Source organism: Macrobrachium rosenbergii, chromosome 23 (assembly GCF_040412425.1).
Source record: "Macrobrachium rosenbergii isolate ZJJX-2024 chromosome 23, ASM4041242v1, whole genome shotgun sequence".
NCBI classification, from domain to species: Eukaryota; Metazoa; Arthropoda; class Malacostraca; order Decapoda; family Palaemonidae; genus Macrobrachium; species Macrobrachium rosenbergii.
In genome coordinates, this window is record NC_089763.1 from 48,280,280 (window position 1) to 48,292,779 (window position 12,500).

A 12,500-nucleotide genomic window follows, 5' to 3' on the forward strand; every position below is an offset into this window, starting at 1 on the left:
TGCGGCATATTGCATCGATAATTACAACATTTCTACTTAATTGGAATTATTTTCATTAAAACATCACCATTGCAATCAGATATCAATAATTTTGTCAATACTAATATTAAAACTATTAATATCTGTAAAAGAAAATTCGGAAAATTTGTACTCGTAATGAAAATTACCTCTCAGTTCCTGAAAAAAATATTGTGATACGCCTTTGAATGACATGTACTAAACAACAACTGACATTTGATCTCTCAAGAAATAGTTTAGTAATTCTCAGGAATGAAATAATACAAGATAAGTATAAAATCCTGTAATTCCATATAAAATTTTTGGTCTGTGATGTTTCTGGGTTTTATGTTTGTGACAGATATGAGGCACATATTTTATTTTCATTTTCCTAAAGATTTTCTCGGCAAAACGCTTCGTATTCACGAAAAAATTCCTCTGTGTTTAGCACGTGAGCAAAAACATACGACGCTAGTATTTCATCCGAGCTGCATCTCATCTCAAAAGCCATTATGACCTACATGTGGCTATTTCAATTCTGAGCCATTTAACGTCAGCGACGGAAGGATGTTTGTTTCTTTCTCTACTCGGGGACGGTTATTTTTAGTCCCCAAACCCCCGGGGACAAGAAAGTGTTTGCAAGTATTTCTACGGCCGCCTCTTCTAACACTCCGACCTGTTTGCGGAAGTCGACGTCGGAAGCGCCTCAAAGGCTGTTTTTTTTTTGTTCGAGCTGTTTGACTGGTTCCACCTTTTGAAAAAGCTGTTTTCTCTCCGTTCTCCGCCATAATGAGACTTTTATATTCCTTCCCCGAAGTCGAAAATGGATGAAACACAGCAACAAAAGAAAGATGTGAATAAACTTCTCGCTTGCCTTTCAGCTTTTTCCACCCGATACGAGCTCGTGGATTTCTCTCTGTCTACCTTTGGCTCTGTCTCTCGCCGAATAGACACGTGTATCCGCTATCTGCTTATCCTTACATAAACGTGTTCTAATTTATTTTTTTCATGGATATTATGGTTTAACTTTGCCGTGTCAGTTTTACCTCCAGGTCATTTAGGCTAACCGACAATCCACCAATCTTCTTGTAAAATGTTGTTCCAACCATTTACTAGTACGGTACATCCAATAGGGTTGCCATTTATAATTATATGTTGAACGGTCTATGGTAAATCCGTCTTGCAAAATCTCGCTCTGTAGGTTTATAAACTGAAGAGTACTGATCATTATTGATATTTTATACTAGGCACCTTTTTAAAATCTTCGAAGTCTCGATCTCTAACCTAGTCTTAAGCAATCAGATTTCCTCTTGATTCAGGATCATATTAATAGCCATTTCCTCAGATTTATTATATAATCGTTTGTAAAACCGTGCTACATAACTGACTGGCTAAAACAAAATAATAGTGGCATTCGTGCTGTAGTCATTATTCTACAAAATCCAAAGTCTAAGCGCTTGAGCGTATTAGATATCGCAAGGAATGAAAAGTTATCAGTGAAAGATTATTAGGCTAATTAAATAGAATTTTATTCTGTTTTATGATAAGGAGACAACCAAATATATTTTCTTAAAATAATTCCAGAATATGAACAAATACAGCGTCCGATTATAATTTCTTTTCAGTGCAAGAATTTTAAGAGAAATAAAAACGGAATTTCCAAATACTGTAGGCTTGATGCTCCAAACCTCATTGAATGTGAACATGAAGTTGTCGTTACGTAAGCAAGTTAGGCTCTGCAAGCAGCAGTTTCAGAAATAAAAATGTACAGCCGACGCACCAAGAATTTTTGCAAAGACCATAACCATTCCAAACAACCAATGCTTATTCTTGTAGAATAGAAAACTGCTGCCAGTACGACCCCAAGCCTACGTTACGCGGTATTTGTTTCACTTTTAAATCTAGAAGATGATGCTCCTAAGCGAAAGAAAATAAGAATCCAAGGGTAAAAAATGTAAATGGATTCTTTGAGTAAAACTTACAAATAAATATGCTTAGGGAGTTAGCCTATTTACCACAAATAAACATGCATAGGGATTTAGCCTATTTACCATAAAACCAAAAAAGTTAATTAAGTATACAAAGTTATAAATCTGGATCCAATGTCTGACGTTCTACTGCAAGAGATTCAGAACTAAATTATAAAAGTTCTCTGTAGAAAGCCTTGAATTTTATTGCTGGAATAGATGGCTGGAAAAAAGGCCTCATTTACCACCTTCAGACAGTCTTAAGGTCTTTATTAATAAAGTTTTTTTTTAGATTTTCTTGGGTCACAAAAGCCTGCTCTCAGAAGAATTGTAAAAGAAAATTCCAGTTTTATGAATGAAAACAGATATCAGATCGAAAATTCTAGTCTTCATCTCAGTGACAGAATCGGTGTATCTGCTCATCCATCTCCATCTGGAATATTCTTCTCATATCAGATGCTTCAGTTCTTTGGTTCCCTCGTCGCCAAAATCAATTAACTCCTGTAACTTTAATTAACAATACTGCCTTCATATGTCTCTTGAGTCTCCTTTTACAACATCTCTTTCTCCCTCATTTTTTTTTAATTGAGATAAATGAGACATCCTCTTACTCCTCACAAGCAGTAAGGGGGAATCAATAGACATTCCTCATATTGCGTGGCTCGGTGGTCGTTTGTCTTCCACTGCTGCCATGTTACCTAATCCTGTAATATAATGCTTTCCGTGAGTCATGATACACATTTTCCCTTAAGGGCTGCGTTTATTGCCTTCTTCGTTCCACCTCCCCCTTTTTTTTATTTTATTTTTAAGATCAAGGTAACATAACGTGGTTGGGTGCCGTGCTGCTTTGGCCTTCCGCGTTATTAGACGTATGTATATGTATATAAACAAAGAAATTTCAGTAAGCCACTATTTTGCAGCCAGTAGACAGATAATCATAGGTTTATGATTTTTAATCGAATCAAGTTTATTAGCGATGACGCTCTATAAACAAAATAGATTACAGCGAGAGAACATATATTTCCGAAAATACCTATTTCTTTATTTATTTTTCAATAAAGATGAAGTTCTGATCCTGGATAATGATACGTATATCACCAAGCACATTGAATCAGGACCACTTGCGGAGTATCTCATTAATTTGACGTGTTATAGAAGCTAGTGAACTTTGTTTGCTGGAAGCAACGCGCGGCACAATCTCCCCAGTTACTGTCTCAGAACGTGACAATGTCATCGACGTGCCAATACATCGATGACATTGTCGCGTTCTGAGACAGTAACTGGGGAGATTGTGATGCTTGTTGCTTCCAGCAAACAAAGTTCACTAGTTTCTATACTACATCAAATTAATAAGATACTCCGCAAGTGGTTTTGGGTCATTGCGCTTGGTGCTTTACGTATCATTGTCCACGATCAGATATTCATCTTTATTGAAAAATCAATAAAGAAATGAGCATTTTCGGGAATATATATTCTCTCGCTGTAATCTATTTTGTTTATAGAGCGTCATCACTAATAATTATTTTTCATTCGGTTAAAAATCATAAACTCATGAACGAGATACGTGCTTCAACGATCACTACCAGCTTTTCTACCAACTTGAGGCAGGTCATTTTGGGGCGGTTAAGCTGCTCAAGCCTTGATGAAATTGAGGATTATTCTCTTTAGCTATCATTTTTAAAGGGCCGCCGCTTGATCCACCTCTAGATTAGAAAATTGATCAACTTTTCTTCCCAATATAAGCCCATCGTCCATCATAGTGGGAGGTAAGGTATGGTATCAGTCAGTACAGCTCGACAAGAAACCGACATTGCCTGCCAAAAACCTAGGATATGAAAGACTGGATATAAAAGACGAACGTAAATCTTGGAGATAACCTTAATAAATCGAGTTAAAAGAATTATAAAACCGCATCCATGTTCATGCAAGGATAATGTATATGTAACTGGCAAGAGACCAAGTACACGAAGTGGTTAGGCTGCCTCCGTTTCACTGTCGGTATAATGCCCTTGAACTGATTTAGGCACAAGTGATATCTTCGGCAGCAAAAACAAATGATACAAAAAGTCACACCTGAATCTCTACTCAAAGAACAAATGACTCGATATTAGTTAAGAGCTGGGGGATTGTTGTTAATGAGCACCTTCCGTCCACCTACATAGCGAAGATTCTAATCCACATGAAATCACACGAAAGCATTGTTCATCATAATATTAAATTGAGTGAGTAAAGTAAGTATGGCTTTCGTACCCTAGAGGATGGAAGGATACCTAGTGCCAGGATAGAGGGAGAACTTGAGCGTTTGGTCTTGGAGTTGGAAAATGAGTGCAAACTACGGATAATAAGGAAAGAAAATTATGCCATTCAGTATCAGTTAAAAATGTATACCTTAGTTTAACCAGACCACTGGGCTGATTAACAGCTCTCCTAGGGCTAGCCCGAAGGATTGGACTTATTTTACGTGGCTAAGAACCAATTGGTTACCTAGCAACGGGACCTACATCTTATTGTGGAATCCGAACCACATTATAGCGAGAAATGAAATTCAATATCAGAGTTGGAATTGGGTTCATACTTCATACCAAGAAAGGATATAGGCTACTAAAACTAACTTTTTCTAACATTATGTAGCAGCCTGTGAACGAAATGACGTTGTTAAACCATTAGCATGGGGAAATACAAAAATGAGGACTCACCCCTGAGACTACCAGGGACCTAAAACAAATTTCTAAGGAAATGGAAGAAATTCTATGTTGAAATAAACTTTTAATAAATATTTATCTGAATTATAAACCAGAGAATATGTTTAATTATGTACCAAGCATTAGCTGTTCCGGAAATCTCTTGAAGCCATACTCTTGAATAAAAGTCCTCTGTGTACTCTCTCTTTGTCTTATATGGGTAGCTATACCGGAGTAGCGCCAGTAATGAAGGGTTAAATACGCTCCTTTTAATACTCAACTAGCCTGAGTAGCGGCAGTAGCCTAAGTGAAAGGTTAAATACGCTCCTTTTAATCCTCATCTAATATATGCACTATGTTCATCGAGAGTGTTATATAAAAACATTTTTTCATAATACTCTCTTCCTCTGTGTTTTGATCGTAAATAAAGCTTTGTATAAGGACTACGATAAGATTATTTATGAACGTTCAGTCAATCCCAACACTAATAAAACGCCATATCACATTCTAAAGTTCTTAAATTCTTAACAGTTAGTAGTTTGATCCTACACACGTTTTATCATGTAGTACATACTTCATTTATTCGGGCAAGGTGAAACAAAAGGTGAGCTCTCGATAAGAACCTCACGTATGTCAGACGGGAAGGACTATTATCACGGAGGACCAAAAACTCGGTCAACATAGAGAATACATTTTTCACATTAAAATTAACTGACTGTCATTTGTATTTAATGTACACATTTACTCACAAAATTTATTAATGAAATACTGTAGATAGAAACCTATAAAAGCGTGTAGGGTACAAATAATGCCAGTTTATACCTATCTGTAACACTTCATCCCTTGGCCTTGAAATAGATTCACCGAGTAGCAAATCCTGACAGAAACACAACCAACCGGCTTTTTAGGTTCAGCTTTGTGTGTCCTGCCAGAAATTACCGGACTGTTGCTCGACACCAGAAGCGAATACGCATAAGCGAAACGACCAGTTTTCATATCTACCTTTTTTTATACTGAAGTATGGTAAAATATTACAACCCTTTACTGTAAAGGATTTTGTATTTAAGATTCGTACTGTTAATACATTATATCTTCATATGAATTTCCTCACATAATTTGAAGTAACAATAAAACCAGAAAATAGCTTAGCAAATAGCCTAGTTCGATGTTTTGATTGTAGTTATCTCGGTGCTTGGGAGACCTTCTTCAGTTCTGATAGTTATAATGTAAGTAAATATCGAAACATAGCCTTATATTAGTATACTTCGTGCATAATGCTTGATGGGCTATAAAGTTTCTTCAATTAGGTACGGTAAATCAAAATAAAGGGAATTCGATGTAGTTCATAACTGTAATATTAAAAATCTTTACAATTCGTTCGTTTTTTATTAAGCAAGCCTTGTGCCGGCACAGGCTCTTTTTATAGGGGAGTCATACCTTTACGTTTGACCAAAATACATTGACCAGTACAAAAGATCATTATAGGAAGCAGTTCTTAAAACTTACCTTGGGTTCACTAATAATTAAAATTCATGTTTCAACATATTTTTATGGGGTGGTAAACGCGAACGTGATTTTTAGAGTATTTTACGTAATATGCTAGTCAGTCACAATGATACTGAATGACATGAGGTGATGAGTGACTTTCTTCATCTGCAATATACCGAAGTTGTAGATGACATACACAAAGACGTCTTTTCTAGGATAAGGTCCCATAATGAAATAACACAAGCAAACCGCTCCATTATGGAAACGCTTAAATTCCATATAAAAGTGAAATTGCAGGAAGAGGCGACATTCCTCAACGCTTCCCTCATATTACCTGTCTCTCAGTAACCCTAAAAGCAACAGTATGTTTTATATATCAAGACCTGTATATCAGCAATGATACCATATTGCTCTGCATCTTCTTCAGAGACGAATAAAGGAAGGAAAACTCGTATGGGTATAGGAACCGTTATATATTTTTGTTTATTTGGTAACATGAAGGCATAACCATTGCTAACGTACCACTCCCAAAAAGAGACACTCGGTAAAGGTCTATTCGAAATCAGGTGTGTTGAAAGGTCACAAACAACAATTTGATGTAAAAAAAAATGGGATGGGTCCTAAAAAAACAGTCTCATCATAACCATCACATTTCCAAGCTGGGGGAGGTATTTTTGAAGATCCTGTGTCCAGTAAAATAGGTGGTGGAGCTTTCTAACCGGCACGGAATCGCCCAAACACGTTATTCATCATAATATTAAATACACTTTGCAAAGCATGTATGGCTTTCTAACCAAGAGCAAGTAAGGATGTTTAGGGCTAAGATAAGGCAAAAATAGGGAGCAATGGTCTAGTAAGAACTAAGTCATGGAATCAGAAAAAGAGTGCATATAACGGATGATAAAGGAAGGAATCATCATTATAAGGGATGAAACTGGGAACATATCAGAAGAGGATTGCTACACCTAAAACAGGTTGTAACGTTAAATAGCAAGCTATGAAGGAAATGATACTGTGGACCATAAGGGGAAAGATATAGATATAAAATGATGATTCACCCCCGAGGCTACCAGGGACCCACTGCTGAAAATAGGTTTCTGAGGAAATAGAAGAAAATCAAAATTCAGATCAAATTTTTGCTGAATACTTCTTTGAATTATCAATCATGAAACACGTATCATTTAGCCTATATTGCAAGCACTGTCTCTTCCTGAAACCCTTTTCAAGAGAAATAAGTTCTCTGTCTTTGACAGGAATGTCTGAGTAACGACTGTAATTTAAAAGTTAACTCCTATTAAACCACAATTAATATATTTGTTAAGCTCATAGTCAGTATGTAATTTATACAAATCTATTCACAACGCCCTCGTTCTTTATATGTATAGGATTTATAAAGGGTATAAGGACCAAGAATAAATTATTTATGAACGTTAATTGCACCCCAGCATTAATGAACACCATATCACAATTCCAAATGTCTCAGGACAACGTATTCTGAACCGTAAGTTTTATCCTACACATATTTCAACATGTAATAGACGATCCATTTATTATAGCAAGAAAAAAAGAAGTGCTCACTCAATAAGTCTTACATTTGTCAGCCGGGAGGACCTTTATCACAGAGGACTAAGAAATCGGTCAAAATGAAAAATAAATTTTTCATATTAAAACCAAGTGGCTTTTTTTGTATGAAATATGCAAATTTACACCATAAATGTATTCAAGAATTCTTGTTGATAAAGTAATATTCAAACTAATTGCAATATTGCCAGTCTAATACGTATTTGTAACACTTCCTGCCCTGCTGTTGAAATAAAGAACCCTTTGAGAAACATAACCAACCGGCTTCCTAATTTCAGTTCCTGTCTCATGCCAGAGATTACCGGATTATTGTCTACGCCAGAAGTTAACAGCCGTAAACAAAACGAGCAGTTTTCATATTACTTATTTCCTTCATATCAGTTGCACGTAACGAAAGACGAAGCATTTATACACTGGTGTTTTATGAGTTTATAGTAAAATATTACTGCACTTATTTTGCATTTACAATTCCAATTCTTAATGCATTATCTCTTCGTATGAAATCTCTCTCATAGTTTGAAGTAAACCGATGATGAGAGAATATTTTAGCAATTGGGTGCCATTTTTGACACGTATTTAACGTGTAGCTAACAAAAGCATCGGTAATATGGAGAGTTGCAAGATTTGTAAATATCAAAACATTGCTTTATAGTAATATACATCTTAGCATAATGCTTGGAGGGCCATAAAATCTTATCGAGTAAAACATTCACAAGGAAAAAGCTCGATAAAGTCCCTACCTTTCATTTTCAAAATCTTTACGTGTTTACCTTTACATAAAACAGTTGTGAAGGTGATTTTCAAATACTGTGAATAAAACTAACATTATGTGTTCTCTAATAATGACCCCAGACATTTCATATAATTTTAGGGAAAAAGTGAAATTGTTTTTTTCATAATAGTATTTATGTAATGTACCCTTCAAAACAGAATGATAGTGGGAGGCCTGAAGATGACGAGGGACTTTTTTTCATCTACAACCGGCTAGAGTTGTAGATGACATACACAAAGGCCCTGTCCAAAAATAACCCAAGCAAAAAATGATTGTATCAAGGAAATAATCTGAGCCCCATATAGGGAGGAGATAAAGAAGAGAAGATGATCGTCGCTTCCCTCTTATTATCTGTCGCTTACTAACCCAAAAAGGGAAGCTTTGTTTTTGTATTAAGATTATATATATATATATATATATATATATATATATATATATATATATATATATATATGTATATGTGTGTATATACATTTATATATATATATATATATATATATATATATATATATATATATATATATATATATATATATATATATATATATATATATATATATATATATATATATATATATATATATATATATATATATATATATATATGTATATATATATATATATATATATATATATATATATCTATATATGGCCTATATGTATGAACAATGGAAACTCATAACTCATCCTCTTCTACAAGGACAAACAAATGAAAAAAAATTTATCTGGGCTTAGGGATCGTTATAAAATTTTATTAAATTGGTAACAGGAAGTCATAACCATTGTCAACATACTATTATTCACAAACGACCGTCAGAGGCATTTAACTTATGGTTGTAACTCCCATTTATCAGGAGCAAATTGTTCGCATATTTGAATTAAATTTACGGGTCTCTTCCATCATGTTCTGCAATTTTCAGACTATTTCACGATGATGATATATATTCTTTTGCCAACAAAGATTTGAGGAGGCAGTGTTATCATATGTTTCTGTAAGTGTTAACAAAATATATCGAGACTGGGGGAAGGAATTCTGAAAAGCCTTGGTCAAAACTTTATATTGGCTGACCTTTGGTAACTGTCAGTAAGAAGTTGATGAGTTGTTTTACTGAAAACTTTTTAGGAATTTAATGCTCTACATAAGACTACATGCAGATGTTATGACTGGATATTGGCATCATATATTATTATTTTGAATCCTTGCTTATCATATTTCTACCTTGATATTTGGAAAGTCAAGGTTGCACTTAAAGACTTGATGTCTAAAACTGTCATCTGTACTTACAGAGAAATACACAATGAAGTGATATATAGTGTTCGGGCATTCACTCAGGAGAATTTGGATATATGGAGAGAACTGGAATGATATCTAGTAAGGAAGTCTTATTTTACATAACTGTTAGATCATTGGTGAAGCTCTCACTTTGTCTGCTAACGATAAAAGATTTTTCAGACCGCTGTTGAGGTAAATTCGTGTTCTTGTTACTTGTGGCGACTGTATCTTTAGCCAGTCCCATATCGAAGCCACTTGAGTAGGAAGCGATAGTAATTCCTATCATTTGTAGTGATGTGTCATACGAGTGGAAAAACCTTTGGTGTAAATAAAGAATATGCTTACTGAATGCATATTGATATCGACAAGGTAGTGATTTATCAATAGCCTACACTGACTCTTCTCTCCTCCCTCAGCGTATGAATAATGACTATGCAACAGATAAACAGATCGCGTTGCTGTATAAAATCCAATTTACCCGTTGTCTAAGAGCGGAGAGAATCGTTCCCGGGTCAAGAATGTAATCCTCTTACACACAGGATCCAATCATCCTATACACAGAGCTGTTGAATTGGATGCCGAATTATTAGGGAATAGCAGGGTGAAAGAGAATCCCAGAGGCTGTGTCTAACTGGATCTTGAATTCATGGGCGACAACGCGAAAGGAGAGAGAGAGAGAGAGAGAGAGAGAGAGAGAGAGAGAGAGAGAGAGAGAGAGAGAGAGAAAGTAATTTAATGACAATGACATTTTGTTTATTTGATCATATTGGAAACAACAAGAGAGAGAGAGAGAGAGAGAGAGAGAGAGAGAGAGAGAAAATAGAGAGAGAATTTTTTTATTTGGTAATGAGTGCTTTTGTTGATTTGTAGAGAGAGAGAGAGAGAGAGAGAGAGAGAGAGAGAGAGAGAGAGAGAGAGAGAGAGAGTTTAAAATAAGAACAATTTTTTTTATTTGGTCATATGGGAAAAACAGACGACTAATTGGAGAGAGAGAGAGAGAGAGAGAGAGAGAGAGAGAGAGAGAGAGAGAGAGAGAGAGAGAGCTAGTTTAAAGTAATAATGACTGCATTTGTTTATTTGATCGTATTGGAAACAAGACAAACTGATTGGAGAGAGAGAGAGAGAGAGAGAGAGAGAGAGAGAGAGAGAGAGAGAGAGAGAGAGAGAGAGAGAGAGAGAGTAACAGTTTAAAGTAAGAACGACTGCATTTGTTTATTTGTTCGCATTGGAAACAACAGCTGACTGATTGGAACGATATTAAAGTACCCTATGTTTTGTGCAATCTGATTATTATATTATAGTTACTAAACTATAATTAATCCATAAAAACAACACCACTGACTTTATTCTAGGTTGTTTTTAAATTGAATTAATCAGAAGGGAATAAACACTTAAAAAATAAGCATGATATGTTTGAAGCTTTGACATATTGCCAGTCATTATAATTATGAATACAGATTCGCTTTTGATCTGTGATTGTAATTAGCGTCGATGTAAACTAATTGCAATTGCTTTTGTTTTCTTTAATTTTTTTTTTTTAAACACCTTTTTAATCACTTTTGCTTGACCAGTTTACAGCACCTATTAATACTTTCTGGGAATACTGTACTCAAATCATGTCTTGAAAGAACTGAAAGGTTAAGTAGGTTTTTTTTTGTGGAGATTTTTTGATAATGACTAAAATAATAAATCCAGAATTTATAGAGGGATTTATTTCCAGTTTCAAGATGGCAGCCTCATGAAATCTACAGTCTAATCCGAGATTCCCAATAATGAGCGAGCAGAGGGCTAATGGAACTGTAGGCTGTGTTTGAGGATTTCGTTAATGGATTTCTAAAATATCATAATGGATTGCCTGGGGATTTCAGGGCAGACAAATTAGGTGCAAGGAGAAATTTTGTTTTGCTAGACGTCGAGAATCCATGGGTTTCAAGGAAGGATTATCTACACAATATATTGTCGTAAAATCTCTCTCTCTCTCTCTCTCTCAACTCTCTCTCTCTCTCTCTCTCTCTCTCTCTATCTCTATATATATATATAATATATATATATATATATATATATATATATATATATATATATATATATATATATATATATATACATATAAATATACTATATATATATATATATATATATATACACATCTATATACATATATATACATATATATACATATATATATATATATATATATATATATATATATATATATATATATATATATATATATATATATATATATATATATATATATATATATATATATATATATATATATATATATATATATATATATATATATATATATATATATATATATATATATATATATATATATATATATATATATATATATATATATATATATATATATATATATATATATATATATATATATATATATGTTAGCCCCCTTCCCTACTTAACACTGGTTGCGAACACCGCAGTGTCCAGCTACTCCTGTTTAGATAAACAGGAGGGCAGCTTTTTTTGTATTAGGGGCGACGGTGGTGGGGAGCGGGTTGCCCATCCGCACCCCCTTCTCTACCAAAGAGTCGAAGCTAGAAATTCTCGCTTGTTAGACGAAAAGGCTACCGATTATACGGCATACATTTTTGTATGTTTGAAGGAGCTGTCGACTTAAAAAGGCAAGTGGGACAAGCTTCCTAACGCCATCTGTCGATCTGCTCAGAGAGTAGAAGTTAAAATGGAGAGCCTTAACAAACAAAGAGTTGTGA

At 34.5% G+C, this 12,500-nt stretch overlaps 1 protein-coding gene across 1 annotated transcript in view; it reads right to left on the reverse strand.

Moving 5' to 3' along the window:
• The window catches only part of LOC136851599 (nephrin-like), a 125,138-nt gene that overhangs the window by 67,163 nt on the left and 45,475 nt on the right, over positions 1-12,500 (reverse strand). The window lies entirely within an intron of this gene.